General features: G+C 36.8%; 1 protein-coding gene and 1 long non-coding RNA gene across 6 annotated transcripts in view; one reads left to right on the forward strand and one right to left on the reverse strand.

Moving 5' to 3' along the window:
* Positions 1 to 19,005, forward strand: part of LOC102161811 — a 194,452-nt gene that overhangs the window by 166,777 nt on the left and 8,670 nt on the right. For 4 of the 5 annotated variants that reach the window (XR_001300623.2, XR_001300624.2, XR_002338004.1 and 1 more), the window contains one exon: positions 8,070 to 8,161. This is a non-coding gene — a long non-coding RNA (uncharacterized LOC102161811). Of the gene's footprint in view, positions 1 to 8,069; positions 13,844 to 19,005 lie in introns of those variants that run through there. The other variant, XR_001300625.2, reaches the window with a different exon arrangement.
* SAMSN1 (SAM domain, SH3 domain and nuclear localization signals 1) overlaps positions 1 to 19,005 on the reverse strand; it is a 77,866-nt gene that overhangs the window by 56,667 nt on the left and 2,194 nt on the right. The window lies entirely within an intron of this gene.

Here is a 19,005-nt window from a genome sequence, read left to right on the forward strand (position 1 = left end):
TTGGCAGGTAGAATAAATGTTTAACTAGAGGTTGTTGGGAAAAAAGAAAAAAATCTTGCAAAAATTTTGAAACACACACTATAAACCACTTTCAAAAATTTTTTTTCTCCTTTATTCATAAATCAATGATATGTCAACATACCTTCCTAATGATGATAATGATCTATTATGGATTTATATAGAATTCTTACTTAAGACTGAACAGCTTTTAACATAACTTTTTACCCTAACAGCTTCCCTATGAAGTACTTATCCTGATTTTATGCACAAAGAAAACTGAATTTCCTCTTCTATCAACTCAGCTTCTGATTCTAGGATGTCTAATTCTGAACCTGGAAGCTTTCCTGCAAAGCATTCATTGGCGTGAAATATTTCATTTCCTATTGAACGAAATTATATTGGCCCCATCTCCACTAAAACCCTGGCCCTATAATTCTCTAAATATTAGAGCTTAACTTGAACTTTTTAACTCATCTCTGTCAAACTGGTACTTTAGAAAACTAACACATCTTTTTTGAAAGAGAAAAGAAACTTTCTTTACAAGATGATAGATACTTGGAAAATGTATATATTTTTTCTAGCACAATCAGTAAGTATGTCAAATAGTTCATGCAGAGCCACCTTCTTTATTTCTGCCAGGAAAGGTCATCTCCTCTGCTGACAATCAGCAGGTGAATAGAATCCACTCGCTATCACCTTGAGAAGGTACCAATTTGAAAACTATAGAAATCTGTTGCTAGTCTTTAAGACATCACACCTCTGGCCACCATAAGCTTAGGAAAACTCAACATGCCCTAAGGCCTTTCTGTGACTCATTGTCTTGCCTGATGAAGGAGACTTGGCAGAATCCCTCCATCAAGCAGACACAGAAGCCTGAGTGGGACTTGAATGCCCCACAGGCATAAAACATTACTTTGCTACTCCTGTCATCGTTCTTATATTCTAAGATATGGAAGAGGGGCCGTATCTTATTTGTGTAACAAAGTGTTTTGAATGTCTACTGGGCGCCTGACACTCTACCATGTATCCAAAGATGAAAAGGCATGGCACTGCCTTCTGAGAATGTATAGTTTAGTGGGAAGACAGATCAGTACATTGTCAACCTAATGTGTTCTGCATTGACCCAAGGTTCATGAGCAGGAAAAGCATAGAGGGCAAATTACTAATTTGTCTGAAGAAATAAGGAAAATTTTACTAAAGAGGTAAAATCCCAAGGAATCCTTAAGGTAATAATGAGCCAAATAGGCATTTTCCAGGCAAACAAAGGAAAAGGCAGGGACATTCCAGCAATAAGAAGATTATGTGATAGGATCAGATGCATGAGAGTGTTTGGTGTGGTATGAGAGTGAGGAGAAATTCCCTATGGCAAGTGGATATGGCAAAAGAGGAGAAAGATAGATGATGGGGCTGCCAGGTGGTTTGAGGCCAGACTGAGAAGGATTTGGAGGCCATGTGTTATGGGTTGAATAGTACTCCTCCAAAAAGCTATGTTGAGACCCGAACCCCTGGTATCTCAGAATGTGACCTTATTTGGAAATAGGGTGGTTGCAGACATAATCAGTTCAATTGAGGTCATCCTGGATTAGATTGACCCCCCATAATCCAACATGACAGATGTCCTTAAAAGAAAAGGGGATTTGGACACACACATGCACAAAGGAAAGATTATAGAAACTCACAGGGAGAATATTGCCATATGAAGCTAGAAGCAGAAATTGAATTATGCTGCCACAAGCCGTAGAACACCTGGAGCTGCGAGAATTTAAAAGAAGCAAGGAGGAATCCCCTCGTAAAGACTTCTGAGACATCACGGCCCTTCCAACACCATGATTTTGGATTTCAAACCTCCAGAGCTGAGAGATAATAAATAGCCATTGTTTTAATCCATGTACTATGTATATTTTATTATGGTAGCCCTAGGAAATTGATACACCATGTTAAATAGTATAAATTTGAATGTAATGGGATTACAATTCACATGGGATAAAAACTACTGAAAGCAAGAAAGCAATGCAGCCAGATTTGTGCATGAGATAAAAGGCTCTGACTGAGATGTGGAGTATAGATTAGAGAAAGGGAATGTAAAGAATTTGCAAGATTTCCAAAGCTTGTTGACCACTATAGTCCCTCAGTATCTGCTCATCTATGAAACAAACAAAAAGGATGGAGAAAAGAGCACTCTTCTCCTTCTCTCGGTTTGGTCCAAAACATTAGAGCTTTCCTGCCTTCGTAACATTACCTGGATAAAGAAAGGGGCATACTGGAGCTCCCTCATGGCTCAGTGGGTTAAAGATCAAGCATTGTCACTGCTGTGGCTCTGGTTACAGCTATGTCATGGATTTGACCGCTGGCCCAGGAAATTTTACGCGCCATGGGCATGGCCAAAAAAGGGGGGGGGGCATACTTTCATACTTTGGAATTCAATCCTCCTGGATCACCTTAGTTAGTGATGAGAATGTCACTATGAAAAACAGCAGTACTCAGTACTAATACTACAATATGGGCATTTAAAATGATGTTGATGTTGATATTTTGATATCGATTTAAAAATTCAGTTAAAAATCTTAGAACCATAAAGCGAATAAAATTAATTTTCCAGCCGCAAACCATTTCGGTTCCCAGAATTGTTTTCCTTGCTCTTTATCTTAATTAGAAAAACTGGTTTTCATCCATATTTTGAAATGTCTATTCCTGTGCAACTAAAAAACTTGTTAAGAAACATACTATCACTAAGATCAATACTAAGGATTCTGGAGTACAGCTGTTATTTCTGTTAGGGGTATTTCCTCGAAATGTCACGAACTATGATATTTGGCAGCTTTGATGCAAGCAAATGACTTTTCTCTAATTGAGGTAGGTGGCGTTCAAACCTATGACACACTACTAAGTCTATGTACTCTTTAGCTCCTTCTAATCTTGAATAGTTTAAATATAACCTAAAATAAATACTGATGTCTCATATATGTTTTTAGTGTTTCAGGCAACATAAATGCACGCACACACGGCACACACGCACACTTTACAAGTGATTATCTTGACTCAAGTGACAGAATTCACTAACAAACAAGAAGATACTGTTACGGCATTCTGTTCACATTCTGCGGTTTCCTCACAACCTCCTGAGACACAACATGTCATACTTGCATATGAGTAAATGATTTAATTACTATAAAACATATCTCCAGATAGCTTTCATCTCATTTACTGAATACCGTAATTGACAATGTTACAGAAATATTAATTATGTGGCATAACCAAAAATGTAAATTCTGTTTCTGATTGTATTATATTGAAGAAGCAATTTACTATCACTTCTTTTATTAAAAAAACATGAAGTACATACCATAATAAATTTAAAAACCAGTGAGATTATGCAATTAAGACTTTCTAAATAAACATGCAAACTTGTGTAGAGAAGTTAATATTAAGATGTCTTGGGCACTGATATGGAAAGTCATAAAATTCATTTGGGAAGGTTAAGGCTTAGAGAGAGGAAGAGTTTTGATTTAAGGAAACAGCTAAGGGCAGTACCAGATCTAAGGACAACACTAGTCTCTTCATTTCTCATTTGTCCTGAAAATGTGCTGAACTGTTGTCATGTGCCCTTCTTCCCTAGTTATTAAGGCATGAGTACACAAATGACAGGGGTTTTGTATTAGTGGTTCATACAAAATGATGTATTAGAGAGATTGGAAGCCTTAATCAGTATTATATGCTAGTTTCTTACCCTGCAGAACACATTCTCTCCAAGGAAAGAACAGATGTAAAATATTTGGAGCAGCTATGAACATGGATATTGGTAGAGGAGTGCCTTATCTCTCTGTGATTGGCATGTGTATCAGGACATGTAGTGGTAGAATTACTAAACAGGAAAAGACCAAACAAGTGATACAGGCACAGTTAATAGTGGTAAAAAAGTAAACCAGGATTACTCTATGTCTGCTTGCATGGCTGAGTTAAGTATACTTATCTACTGGGATTCATTTGTGTTTTTCACTCCTTTCTTCAAATACCATATTTTAGTTCCTATCATGTGCCTAGTTTTGGAGATTACCTCCATTTAAAAAATTTCTAATTTGCAGTTCCTGTCATGGCTCAGAGGTTAACAAACCCCACTAGCATCCATCAAGACGCGGGTTCGATCCCTGGCCTCATTCAGTGGGTTAAGGATCAGCGTTGCTGTGAGCTGTGGTGTAGGTCGAAGAGGCAGCTTGGATCCCTCATTGCTGTGGCTCTGGTATAGGTTGGCGGCTACAGTTCTGATTCAGCCCCTACTCTGGGAATCCATATGCCACAGGTGTGGCCCTAAAAGAGACAAAAAGACATAAATAAATAAATAAATAAATAAATAAATAAACAAATGTCTAATTTGCATTTACTATCTGGATTGTAGAAAGAAGGTGGCTATTTCTGAACCCATGCAGTTGGTTTCAAATCAGATAATCTAAAAGATATTGACTTGAAGGAAGATTTACATGGATGTAGTTTACAGTTTAAAGCCCAAATTTCCCATACTCATAGATTCAGTCTACTTTGTTGTTAAAGTATAGAATGAGACAAGAAGACAAGAGGTTTTTGAAAGAGGAAAATGAAGATTTATTGATACATTACTATAGATCATTGCCTCTCACTCCTCTTAACTGTATAAAATGTTATTATCTCCAATTTTACAAAGAAGAAACGGAGGCACAAAACAACTACCTCATCTAAAGTAAAAAAGCTAACAAATAGTCAAAAATTGAACTCAGGCCTCTCTGATTCCACTATACCACAGAACCAAACCCTTTATGGAGAATAAAACTCACAAGTAAATTAAGAGAGAACACAACAAGCCAAAAGCAACCTCATCCATTTCTTTAGCAGTCAGCTGTACATAAAACCTTGGTTTTACAGCTACAGCCAGAGAATGGACCACCTCCCCTTCTTTTGATCACTTCCCTTTTCTCACTTTCTGTTTTGTGATTCTTTTCCAAGACCTCACTACACTGTCACTTCCTCCTAAAACCCCAAAGGACTATATTTCAGGAGGAGTCAGAGAAGGAAATTGAGGACAAAGAGGAGTAACTCAAAATCTACCTCGGAGGAGAAGTTGTAGCAAATACATACTTGCCAGATGGTGGGCAGGCTTTGAAGGGATAGAAAAGGAAATGGAAAACTAATGGAAATTAATCAGAGGAGATGGCTAATTCAACTATTCATCCTCTACTGATGAAGTTAAGTTTTACTCTGGGAGCTATACAGAGAATTTTAGAGTCAGTAGTAAAGTTAAGTTTAAAAGCAAGTCAATGAGTTCAACAAATTCTTCATTTACACCTGAATGTATAATCACCACCATGGTTGTAAGATAAAACTTTCTAGAAATGTATTTGTTTCCTTTTAACATTGGTTCTTGAGATTCTTGGCCACCAACCATATCCAGGCTGAGAGCTAAGGACCTTTACATAAAATATGTCTTATCATCTTAACAATAAGTCTGGGGGAAAGGCTATATTTTCCCACTACACAGAAGAAGCAACCAGGAATTGAACAGTAATGTAACTATGTATGTCATGGATTCTAAACTCAGGGTTTCTTCCTTTAAAATCTAATGCTGCATAACTTCTAAACATCAATGCTAATCACATGAAAAGTACAAAAATGTTCTGTGGATACTAGATATTGGTGATTAGTTGATAAGTTTCATTTTGAAAGGCAAACCATTGTACTGTCTCCTTGCCAGTGAGGTGGGGAGGGGGCATAAATCTAGACAGTGGAAAAAACAGGGACATATCATAGTTTATTCATTTCCAACTCTGTATATGCAAATTTAATTTCTAGTTAGTTCTGTTTTTGCTACTGGTGAAGACATAAGCTCACCTTTCTAGCAATTTGCCCAGATAAAAAGGCTGGAATGTTGCTTGACAACGCTTTGGCAGTAACCACCTTTGCACTGTGGTTCTATTGGTTGAATTTAAATTCAACTGTATTTTATTCAAAGGAGACTCTTCCACTTTCATCTAAACCAAATCAATGCACAATAAATATAGGCATCAAATTTACTAGTTGTGGTGAACAAGGGTATCCAAGGGTTACAGACTGTTTGGAAAAGCACATTACAGAAGCTAAGTATTCAATTTCAAAAGGCCTTTTAACATAAATATTTTAAAATTATCAGCTCAGTTACCATTTCACACCAATGATTTTCCCAAACCTATTCTGACGCTTGAAGGAACAGTAAGGAAAAAAAAAAAAAAAAACATATTGCATTATTAACCACCACATAATGCCATTTAAAAACTAGCTTAGAATAAAGATAAAAGCAAAGCAATGGTTGGCCATGTTGAACCAAATTAAACCTTTTTTTTTTTTTGTCTTTTTTGCTATTTCTTGGGCCGCTCCCCTGCGGCATATGGAGGTTCCCAGGCTAGGGGTCGAATCGGAACTGTAGCTGCCAGCCTATGCCAGAGCCACAGCAACGCTGGATCCCAGCCACGTCTGTAACCTACACCACAGCTCACGGCAATGCCGGATCGTTAACCCACTGAACAAGGGCAGGGGTTGAACCCTCAACCTCATGGTTCCTAGTCAGATTCGTTAACCACTGCGCCACGATGGGAACTCCCTAAATTAAACCTTTTCACATACTTCTTTTTGAGTTGCTGTAGTATTATGTAAAGAACGTCCCCCGCCCCCCGCCCCCCCCCCCCGCCCATACACAGACACACACACAGACACATACCACTTCAAGATCCCATTTAAACCTATCAATTTGGTTCAAACATATTAGGATTTAAAGATCATGACCAAATGATACTGGAAACTCCCACTAAAGTAAATGGACTGTATAATTAACAAAATCAGACATTTCCTTTAACCCTCTGACAGAGGGCATGATTTTTGCTCCTCAGCAACTGGGTAGAATGCTTCAATAGGGGCCTTATGTTATAGAGAAATGTTGGCAGAGAGTTCCATGGCCACTAGAACTATAGGAAGGCAGTTGGATAAAACAATCACACTAAGGAGAAACTGGCAGAAGAGACAGTTGAAAAATTGGAGCATAGAAAATGAAAGAGTCACCCATAATTGGAGAAAGTTCCACAAATGAGTCAGGAAAATGACTTTTATCCAGCTTGGATGTTAAACTCAAAAGAACACAACCACGACCCACTTAAAAATCAGATTCCATTTAGAGTGTTACTGAAGAAAATAATGGTTATGTTATGATCATAAAAGCTATTTATATTCAAAAGCATTCGGTAAAATCTGGAAGATATTTCAGTGGCCTGGTCATTTATTATACACTTTGTCTGGGGATTTTTCTACTCTGTGATTTATCAAAAGTCCCAAACACTCTCTGATGGGAGTTTCAACCAAGTCAGTCTGGAAAGCACAAAACTACCTCTGGGGAAATATCAGTGGAACCTGTGAGATGCTCTGTACACTTTCATATAGGCAAATCATAGGAATTTTTAGTACCAAGAATTCTCAAAGGCTGCCCAGTGCACTCCTTTGCTGTGTTCTCAGTGTGAGGTCCCTAGAGTGACTTGACTCTCTTATAGGAATGGGATTTGGAAGACTTTGAAATCCCGGCTTGCCCTGAAACAGGGCTTAGCCCACTTCCTCCATCCTCAGAACCCTATTACCTCATTTGGAAAGTGAATTATTTACTTTACAGGGTTGTTGTGTTTGCCAGATTAAATAAATTGTGGAAGTGATACATATATGGGGGCTTCTCAAAAAGAATTCCTGGATTGGTGAAGATGAAATTAAAAAAATCAGGGAATAATGAATTGTTTTCTTTTATAGAGGTGATTCTAAAACTTTGGTGAACATAAAAATATCATTTGAAGGAGCTTGTAAAAGAGTTTTCATCCTAGAAATTCTGATTTAGTAAATCCAGAGCAGGCAGAACTTAATAATAAATACCTTAGATGATTCTGATATAGGTGGTTCGTGAAACCACACACTGAGGGGTAGTTTTAGAACATAATACTCTAGACAAATTGTAAATCAGGGGTTGTTATAATTTGGAATCATCAGATGAGCTGTGATTTTTTTCTCAACGTCATTTCTTTCTTTCAAATTTTCAGGGTTCCAGAGTCTTCTAATTCTCCTCTAAAATGAGCTCACTAAGTCCCCCTCCTCAAGAGAACTCTATCAACCTTCCCATCCAATCAGCGTTGTAAGTGCACAATGGCAAAACATTCAAGTTCAAAGAACAATACACATTTCTTCTTGCCTATTTAATATTGGATAATAAAAGTTGTCCACCATTTTACATCTTAAAACATAAGGCTCTGAGTTTAGGAATATTGTCATAGGAATCAGGCCCTATTCCCTATATAATGGTTTGATATAATCCACAACCACTATTTATTCCTTCACAAAGTTGATTCGCAAATATTTATCATTGGAAGAAATCTCAGCGGTCAGCTAGTTTCATCCATTTGTTTTGGAGCTAAAGAAATTCTAACCTATAACATCTGGCTTGTCCTCCTATCCAGAATCCTTACAGACAAAGAAGTTTCCCATCCTAGGAAAGCCTAACTGAGAGGCAAGTCTATAGTCAGAGAAATTTTCCCACTGAACCAGTGTCTTAAATTACAGTCACTATTCCTTCATATAAACAGAATGTAAGACATTTGGGCTAACTTCTTTCGGAATGTCTTAACTCATGAGATAAGAAAGCAGGATCATGGATTCATTCCACAAAGGAAAACACTCCTCCAACAGAACAAAATTACCCAGAACTCTTTCTACTTCAAGAATTGAAAAGCTAGTGTTAAAGAGCATTGAAAAAGTTATTTTCTCTAAAAAGAGATTCTCTGCCACGTCACCTGGTAAAATTGGAATGCCTTTTGAGTAATCGCTGCTTGGGGTTATTTCCCCAATTTCCTTCCATGTATAGAAAATTTAGAACTGATGGTATTTTTAATGTGAACCCTCATCTGCTGTTTTCACAGACTATTTTTGACTTTGCAGAGCGTATTCTGCTAACCCAGGCCCACACAGCTAGCAAAGATCCTAGAACTCTGGCCTCTAATTCTCTTCACCCTTTAGAAAGCTTTGAAAGATATTGATTGTGCAAATGTAAAAAAAAATTAACTTACCAAAAAATAGCACATATAAAATGTGACTGGCGAAAGAACCCCTGAGAATATTGTTTTAACTGGAAGTTGTACCATTAACTGCTACAATGTACTGTATTCCTGTTATGGCTCTTTGCGATATATTTATCACTGTGTGGGAACAGTTTAATCTCCTCCATACAGAGAGCAGTAGGAGCTCTCAGTGGCCTCAAAATATGATGGCCCTTGCCAGAAACAACTGATCTAAATTTCTTGCAGGTGGCAGGTCTAACTTTTTTTTTTTTTTTTTTTTTTTAAAGGAAATAACCCTTCTCTAAAAGTCAAATTTGTTTTTAAAGCTGCGGTGTCTTTAACCACTTCTTTTTCCAGTTTTTCAGTTGATACCTTGTCATGACTGACGGTGGGTTGCATCAATCATTCTGGGTTCTTACAGAAAATGTTTTGTGGCGGTGACTATCACATGCAAGAAACTAAGTGCCCTTTGTGGGTGACTGCGTAGGTACCTCTGATTTCTGGCCAAATCATTCAGAATGCCACAAATCCATTAAATCTCTCCACAGGGAGGAAAAAATTCCTGCATCCTAGAGCGAGAATTTATGAGTTCATTTCAATCACTACAAATGAAAGCCACCCTTAATATTCATTAGAGATTTTTACGGTGGCAATATGCATTATCTATTCGTGTGCCCCTCTGAAAGGCCACTTTCCCTTGAAACCTTGCATGGCTCCAAGCCACTCTTTGTAGAAACAATGGCCTATGTCCAAGTGGAGTCAGAGGAAGCAAATGGATGACATTTCCTTATCCATTGGTAATGACTCCATTAAGCCACGATGGTGGCTGCGAGCTTCTAAGCTTTAAAAATTAAAGGACACATTTGGAATGGGCAGTCGTGTCATTGTATCACTTCTCTGCTGTCATCTGTGACCAAAAGTCCTGAAGTGAAAGGGACTTTTTGGTTTGCACCACAGAAAAATGACTTCCCAAGCTGACATTTCTTTGTGTGGAGAAATGTGTATACTGGGGACATAAGTGAGAGCTTGAGAACTCTTCATCTTTCCTTCTCTTTACCACCACAGTTCAAGTCACCATCCTCTTGCATCGCTTTTTCCCTTCCGGTCTATTCTCATCACTATATGGAAAGCAATCTTCTCAAAGTAGAAACTTAAGTATGTATGTATCAACAAATAAGAAATAAACAAATAAAACCCCTAGCCATTAGCTTAAAACAGTTCTTGCATAGCTTCCCATTGCTTATAGAAGATGAACAACAAAGCTTAGCATAGCCTATGAGGCCAGAAGTTGTCTGATCCTTCCTCAGACCTACCTTCTACCACATCTCCTTGCTCTCTCTCCCAGCCACGCTGAACACTCTCTCCTTCACCCTCGTTTTGGCTAGTCAATGCCTGTTTTTTACATCAGCTTTGAGCTCAATCATCCTCACTCCTGAAAGTGTTTCCTGACTCTTTGACTAGATCAAATACACCAATTATAGGCCTCCACAGAGCTGTGTAGTTCACATCAAGGTGACCACTTCATTATTATTTGTGTGGTTATTTTTATTTTTGTTTCCAATTGGGCTATAAAACTCACAGTGTTTCTGCTGTTGAACATCTTCCTTATCTGGCACAATGTAAATACTTCAAAACAAATTGTTGAGTGAATACATAAATGAGTTCCTGAATGTAATCCATTTTGTGCTAAAAATCGCTTTCAGTGGGTGAGATGTGGGCTTCAGTTTGGGTTGGGCTTGAGGTGAACTGCAAAAAGGCCATATTTCTAATCTAATTATTCATCAGTATGGTTGTATTTAATAGTTGGGAACCACGAGCTGCATAAAGATCTTACACTGAATATTCATAAGGGTTTTAAGAGTGAATTCAACCAGTTGCTTTACAACTTCCCAGGAAGGAGAGGAGACATGAATTTCTTTCCTTCATTTTTCATTCTCTCATGAAAAAGGTGTGGTATGCCTGAGAGAATCCAAATAAATATCATGATGTGCATGTGTGATATGGTTATGACAAAATATATGAAAGGAATTTTAAAAAGCTGAAATTGTTTATACGTAAAACCCTGCTAATATGGTGACAATTTGGGAAGTCAGAAAAGGGCAATGATGAGCCCAGTACATGCACACTGAACCCCACCTTTTTTTTTGTCTGCATGCCTCAGAGATTCACAAGCATACGGACACCAGGTCACCGCCAAGAAGCAGGGTCTCATCCTATCCACCCTGTGTGCATTTGAACTAAGCAGTTCTGACTTTTTTATCTACAAGGGAAATTGGACAAAAAATATTAAAAATCTTAAAAATTACTGAAAAAATAGTAAATGTACATTTACTGCAGCATTATCTCTTATGATACAAAATTGCTGTCAATTATTGATGGTGAGATTCTAATGCCAGAATTGGTCACTTTTGTGGTCACACATCCCAGAGCAATACCTGATATATCATAGACATAATGCTGTTTTGAATTGAATTAAAGGTAAATAATTATAAACATACAATTATAAATTGTAAGTAGATAGTGATAGTTGGCACTAGAGATAGTAGCTCTTTTTCATTAAGTTCTAACTGAGTGTCAGGTACAGTTAAACACGTTACATCCAATTCTTACAAGAGCTCCTCAAATAAACCTCCATTATGTCTATAAAGATAAGAAACTGAAACTCAGAGAAATCAAATAACTTAGCAGTCACACGGAGAGTAGGCAGTGAGGCTACAGTTCAAGACGGGCTTATCTGGTTCCAATACTCGTAATTTCCATCATGTATATGACTCCTCTTTGCCACCATGTTTATTTACCTTTCTGTTGAAAGACTATTTGGTGATGGAAAAAGTATGGACTGAGAGTCAGAAGGTTTCTCAGTACCATCTTGATGTCATCTGCTGTGGGACCTCTTCATGTATCTCAATTTCTTCACCTGTAAGATGGCAATAATGCTTTGCCTAGTTCATAGCACTAATATAAAATGAAATGTGAGAACAGTTACACTGCATCTCAAAGGCAGGGATTCTATTTAGTAAGTAATTAAGCCCCTACCTTCAATCGGCACTTTCACATGCATCATTTCATTTCATACAGCAAGTTAGGAAATAATGTCCTCATTTTCATGGATGAGAAAGTAGAGGTAAGTGAGTAGCCTAAATTCAGAAGGTTCAAAGCCATGCCCTTTTCAGGAAAACTTTGGATTCTTACAGATTTGGGCTTAAAATCCAGTTCTGCAGCCTACTATTACATGATATAAATTAATCTATTTTATCATTAAAATGAGACTACTAATGCCACCAAACAATCACAACACATAGACAACAAATATCAAAGTACTTGAAACACAGTCAAGTGCTAAGTCAATAGAGACTATGATTGTCATTATATAGACATGTCTGCATGATCAGGATAAGAATTCAAAGGTGGTACTTAGTGTGTGTATATGAGAGAGGGAGAGAGCGAGAGAGGGAGAGAGAAAGAGAGAGAGAGAGAGTAAGAGAGAAATGGGTGATGGAGGCAGAAGAGGATGTCTCACTCCAACCCAGCACTCCTTACACAGCATAGCCCCTGTTCTTCTGCTTTCTTTTATAATCTTACTTAAACTTCACCCGCCCATTTGTCAAAGCTGGATTTTGTCCTCTGAAATGGCATTCAAAAAGGATGTTTACAAGTAGTTCTTTTTGAGTGGCAGAAATGTTATTCATTCCTGAGAGTGGAATATATACATTTTGGTTCATGAAGAAGTTTTTATGGCCAGGAGAACCTGACTGAATCCCACCCAAGTCGATATGCATGTGCATTGCTGCTTGTTCAGAACACAAGGAAGTAGCCAGGACAGAGGAAGTACAGTTGGTCAGGAAAAAATAAATAAATAAAGAAAAACCCCAAACCTAAAATAGCTTATGTTAGGGAAAATGATGAAAATAAGGTCAACAATAGTTATCTGGGAAGTGAGAAAAGAGCTGCTGTGAAAAAGCTGAAATAAAATCTTTATGTACTAATCTCTTTCTGCACATAGGATTTATTTTCCTTGGTGTGTTCTTATAGCCCAAAATGCTGAAAATAAAAGGAGCTGTAAAAATCATTGATAGCTTCCCCTCTTTTTAAAGATGAGGAGACCAAATACCATGGAGACTAAGAAACCTGACTCAGAGATCCTAGAGAGTGACAGAGTTCAGTTCACAATCAGCTCTCCTGACTCCAACCTGTGTTCCTTTGGTGTATAATATGGCTTCTGACCATGCTTCAAACTCAAAATATGACTTTGTCTTTAGATTATTTAGCAATATTTGAATTATGAGCTTTTTCCTCTGCCACCAAAGAAATTCTACCAACCCTTGGAGTGTTCTCCAAGTCTCCTTATTTAAAAATGTTCTGACATTCAGGCCTCTCTCCTCCCAAAGGCCAATGTCCAGCTTTGGTGATTATTTTGCTGAACCATGCAAAAGAATTAGGCTCTCAGAAAGAAGCCTGAGGTCAATGCACATAGTTGGAGCCCCTTCAGATTGACATTCATTTCCCTCCTTTGTCATTTGAGAATCCAAATAAACAAATTTCAACTTTCCTGTAGAAGCCAAAATGTAGTTATAATTGATTATCATGGATCCTATATCATTATCACAAGAGCTATTCTAAATTACAAATATTTTATGATGACTTTAGAAAAATTATTTATTGTGGTGATTACCAATTCAACTTTCTTCTTAAACTGATTCACTTGTATAAACAAGCAAAGAGAAACAACAACAACAACAAAAAAAAAAAAAAAAAAAAAAAAAGGAGAGAGAGAGAGAAGTGAGACAAAACCCTTAGGGCAATTAATGAAAAAAGAGGGAGTCTTGGTTTCTATAACAGTTTTAGAACTATATCAAAGCTCTGTTATTTTCATTGATATTCATGAGGTTTGTGTAATTAGGAAAAGCCATACACCAACTCAAATAATTAGACTTTCTTGCATTCTACATTGCTCTGCTTCAAAAGTCTAATTTAATAATACCTCTAGTTATCCTGGACTTCTAGAATAACACTTCACACATACAGAGAAATTGTATTTTCTCATTTTATCTTTATTATACAAGATTTTATTAGAAAAGACAGTTAAACATTTCCTAAACATTCACTCTCCTCAAACTCAACCTAAATAATTTACATAAATCTGATATCTTGTACTATTATAATAGATCATAATTTAAGTGTTTCTTCTCTGAAGCTCTCTTTTTTAATGTAAATGTGTTTGTACCTCTGGCCAGAGCTTTTCCAGGACTACTGCATATACATGTGCTAAATATGTTTCCCATCTTAGTGAATTTTTATACCAAGGATTGTGATTATTTTTCCTTTTAACTTCTTTTTCAATAAGACCTTATAAGCTCTCATTATAAATATGAAATGGTAAGTTGCAAACTCCTACCCCTCACATACACATTCATAGAATGAATGGCTCACAAGGGACTTGACATGAGTTTTCTAATGAGTGAATGAATGGATGAATAAATAAATGAATGAATGAATAAGCTGTTGCACCATCTCTCATTTTTCAAGTTCTTCTCTTGGGTAAATGTTAATTCTCCTTCCATCAAACATTATATTGGCTATAATTAAAAATTTGTCACATGAAATACTTATAATTAATTGTTCTTGCTCATTTAGGGTCTTAAAATTATTTTTAGAACCTTGATTCTCAAGTTCATTAATTTCAGTGCAAAGTGTAGTAAGTATAAATATCTTTTTTTTTAATCACATTTTCCTATTTTTATTTTTGAATTTCTCAGTCCCTGCCTTCCTTTTCACAAGTTGTCCAAACTTGCTCATTAAAACTTGTCCTCAGAGTTCCTGTCATGGTTCAGTGGTAATGAACCTTACTAGTATCCATGAGAATGCAGGTTAGATCCCTGGCCTCATTCAGTGGGTTAAGGATGTGGCTCAGATCCTGTATTGCTGTGGCTGTGAGTAGGCCAGCAGCTGTGCCTCTCATTTGACCCCTAGCCTGGGATTCCCCCATATGCCACTAGTGTGGCCCTAAAAAGACAAAAATAAGTAAATAAATAAATAAAACTTGTTTTCTTTCCTTACCACCATAATTCCAAGGTAAGCAAATAAAACTTTTTTAAAGCTGCTTTAACAAATAGCTTTTGGTGTTAGAGCTGAACACAGGGCATTAAACTATGAGGAATTATGCATTGATGGTTCATTGCCTGTCATCCTCTGGGTAGATGTGTGAGCAGTCTTCTTAGCTTATTCACTGGGTCAGTAAAACTACCCCCATCAGTATGACCACAGTGACTTTTTGGCAGAAGTCTAACATTATTAATGTGCAAAGAAAATGATAATAGAGCCTGTGAAGTTAATTTTGCTTTTTTTCTGAAGCACGTGCCTCCTTACTCTCTTTTTACTGGTCCTCTCAATCCTCATTCCTTTTCACATATTTTTTTTCCCTACAAAATGTACACCATGAATTCTTATACATATATATTCCTAAATTCATACATTTAATCAAACAGGTAGAGAAGAAAGGAAAAGCTAAATGAGAAAACAATACAAAGCTATGGAGATGGAAGAAAATCATTGTGTTTGGATTAAAGACAGCAACACTTTGCCTATAGCTGAGTGCATGTGTGAAAGAGATTTGTGGGGATTTAGTTGAAGGTCACTTGTGATGGAGCATGAAAATGTGAGAAAAAAGAATGTATACATGTATGTGTAATTGGGTCATCATGCTGTACAGTGGAAAATTGACAGAACACTGTAAACCAGCTATAATGGAACAAAATCAAAATCATTATATAAAAAAAACGAAGGCAGATTAGGTGAATGAGTTTGCTTCTGACCCTGTCGGTGTTAGGGAGACACTTAAAGGTTTGTAAGGGGAGAAGTAACATGATCTGGTTTGAGCTTCAGAATCATTAATCAGGTAGCATTAATCAGATGGATTAGTAAGTAAATTAATCTGGTAGATTAATCTGGTAATGACGTGTCATGTTGATTGAAGAAGCTAGGCTAGGGTCAGAGACTGGAGAGAGATTGCCAAGGTTGAGAATAGAAAGACAAAAGTGGAAGATAGGCACAATAGCTTATCTTGGTCTTGTCACCTTTCTCCCATAGGTCAGTAGTTTGGGGAGGGGAGGGGGACTTCACTCAAACCATTTAGTAGCAGGGCTATATTTCCCCAAAGCATTTTCCAATGTCAGTCATTAGAGTAGCCACTTCTTCTCATTTGAATTGAAAGGTTAATTGTAAAATCATTGTTCCTTTATTTTTTGGTTAGCATTAACACACATCCTGTTCCTCTCACTGAAACAGCTCTGTAAAAAAAAAAAAATCTTCCATTCCCCAAACTTTCTCTTTTGGCCCAATTTTGTCAGGTTCATGAGTATACCAATGAGCTCTTTCCCCTCCACTCTTCTCGTCTTCTTATGCATTTTAAGATGCTTTAAGTAGGGCTTTGCTTATTTTCTCATCTTGAGATTTTGCATATAAACGTCATTCATTTTTCTTTGATTTTTATGCGAGTTGGTTTCTCATTATTACCCTTTCTCTATCCATACTGCATTTGAATTTCGCTATATGTATGTCTCTGTTTTGTCCTTTCAGGTCTTTGACTTTCCTTCTTCCTAAAAGAGCTTTTGCTACAATCATCTTTAAATATATCACACTATTTTTATAAAAGAGATTTCAAAATATTTAGGCATTTGAAGACAGGAAGGGAAATTTGTTCCCCCTTTTATGTCAAGATTACTTCCATTTCTTAATATTGTGACAATAATTTATTTATCCTTCTTATAAATCTGAAAAAATTATCCCAGATTTTGAAAAATATATTAGCTATTATTTTCATATTATATAAAACTATTATTATACTAAATATTTAATATTTACATATTAAAGGAAGGTCTCATCTCCTTTGCAACACACAAAATTTTGTTCTTGCTCTTATTCCCAATGAGGTCTAGGGCTCACTTTGATCTTTTTGTTAAGATGCGTCAAGTTCTTGGCATGCAGGATTTCATAAGTATGCTTCAATCATTCTTCTTGTAAATTAATTGTAAACACTTGGCTTCAAATATTATTTTTGGTTTCCTCTACTGTTACCTTTCTTAAGATGCATCTGAAATTCCCTCTCAAAGCCACTTATCTTGAGTATTAGAAAGGACCAGCATCCTTAAGTAGTTTTTCCTTTCACATTTCTATTGCAGAGCATACACTTTCATAAATCTCATCTTTTGCCTTTCTCAATGTGTATCAATTCTATTATTGCTCATCTTTTGCCACCCCTCAGATCCTATAGACCTTACAAACAACTAAACTGCACATTTATGTGTGTCTCATTCTCCCCCTGTTGACTTCTGTGAAGAGTCCTTCACAAATAATGTATTTCCATGTCTAGATTCAGTTTGTTTATGGTACCTACTAAGTAAAATGTTGCTTCGTTCCAAGCCCAGGACAAGCCTCTGGACTCTTTAATTTTGGTATAAATATTATCTACTATTGACCGAGTCCTGAGGCCATTTCATTTTCCCAACATCTCTTTGTATGGTAGATATTGATAACCTTGTTTTACGCATGAGTCCTTTCCGTGTGCGGAGAACCACTCAGAGGAAAAAAAGGTGAGTGGGGTCTGAAACCAATACAGAAATGGAATTCGTGCACTAAGGAAAGTAAGGAGTTTGCCTAATCTCACTCTGCTAGTGATGTCGGAGCTGGCATTAAACCTAGTTCTCTGTGAAGCAGCTTTGAGGATGCAAGCCTGACGTGAACTAGCAGGGAGTTATATCGAGGTGAATAAGGACTATTTGGAAGACAAGTCAGTTTCAGACCACCTCAAAATTCTGCTTTGATAATGGGATCAAAGACATTGGAATCTACTATTGCTGAAATTTCTGACATCAAAAAACTAGTGTGCTTGCGAATTGTTTTTATTTCCCTTTAAATGTGGGGTTTAGGCTCAGCTCCAACACATCTGAATATGTTGGTACATTTAGGAAAAAAATCTTGCCACACTTTTATCCTTTACAAAAATGTCACTGCTGACTACTGGCATTGATAGTAAGTAACACTCATTTGAGAAGACATGTTTTCCCTCAACACTATCTGCTCTCTGTATCTTCCCTAGAATGAAAGTTAAAGTAGAACCCAAATAATAGCCCTGCAATCACTACAGAAAAAAAATACTAGCTATGCTAAAATGAAACTAGATATTTTTACTTGTTATTATTATAGTAGATATGTGTAGAATATAAAAATGATAATTTGCACTCACCCAGCTTCTTTCACTCTGTCTCAAATCCCTAAGTGTAAATGGTCTCATTAAGTTCACCAAACCAATTTAACTCTAACATGTTCTTGAACCCTCTCTCTAAATCCACTGAGGTTTTCCTGTCACAAATGTTGAACATTATCATCTGAAATTCTGAGCATCCTGCAGATATGTTTGACCTTCTTCAGATAAAACTCACTTAATCATTTAGCAATATACTAAAACAGAAATACCTAAATAAAAAAATAGAAACATTACTATGTGTATACCTAAATCAACACACATATCCACAAACACTCACATACATGTAATAACTGTGTTCATGGACAACTGGTTTAGTATAGGAACAGTTAGAAGAATGAGAAGAAATGCTTTATCTACAGCTATGGTGACAAAACCCATTGTCTTCTAAACCCCATTCATTTAGTTAGCAAATGTTACTCAGACATGTATTGAGTGCCCATAACATTCCAGAGACTATGGAAGATACACAGTTAAATTACTTATAGCAGATAAACAAATTCCCAACTCACAGCACTGCAGGGTGGAGTATAGTGAGCTCCATGAAGACTAGAGCAGTGCATGTATTGTTTAGCTCTGTGTCCTCAGAATCTAATATTGTACTGGCACACAGTGATGCCAACATGTGTTTGATACATATAAAATAAATCAAAGTTGCCCTTAAGT

The sequence above is a fragment of the Sus scrofa genome, chromosome 13 (assembly GCF_000003025.6).
Source record: "Sus scrofa isolate TJ Tabasco breed Duroc chromosome 13, Sscrofa11.1, whole genome shotgun sequence".
NCBI classification, from domain to species: Eukaryota; Metazoa; Chordata; class Mammalia; order Artiodactyla; family Suidae; genus Sus; species Sus scrofa.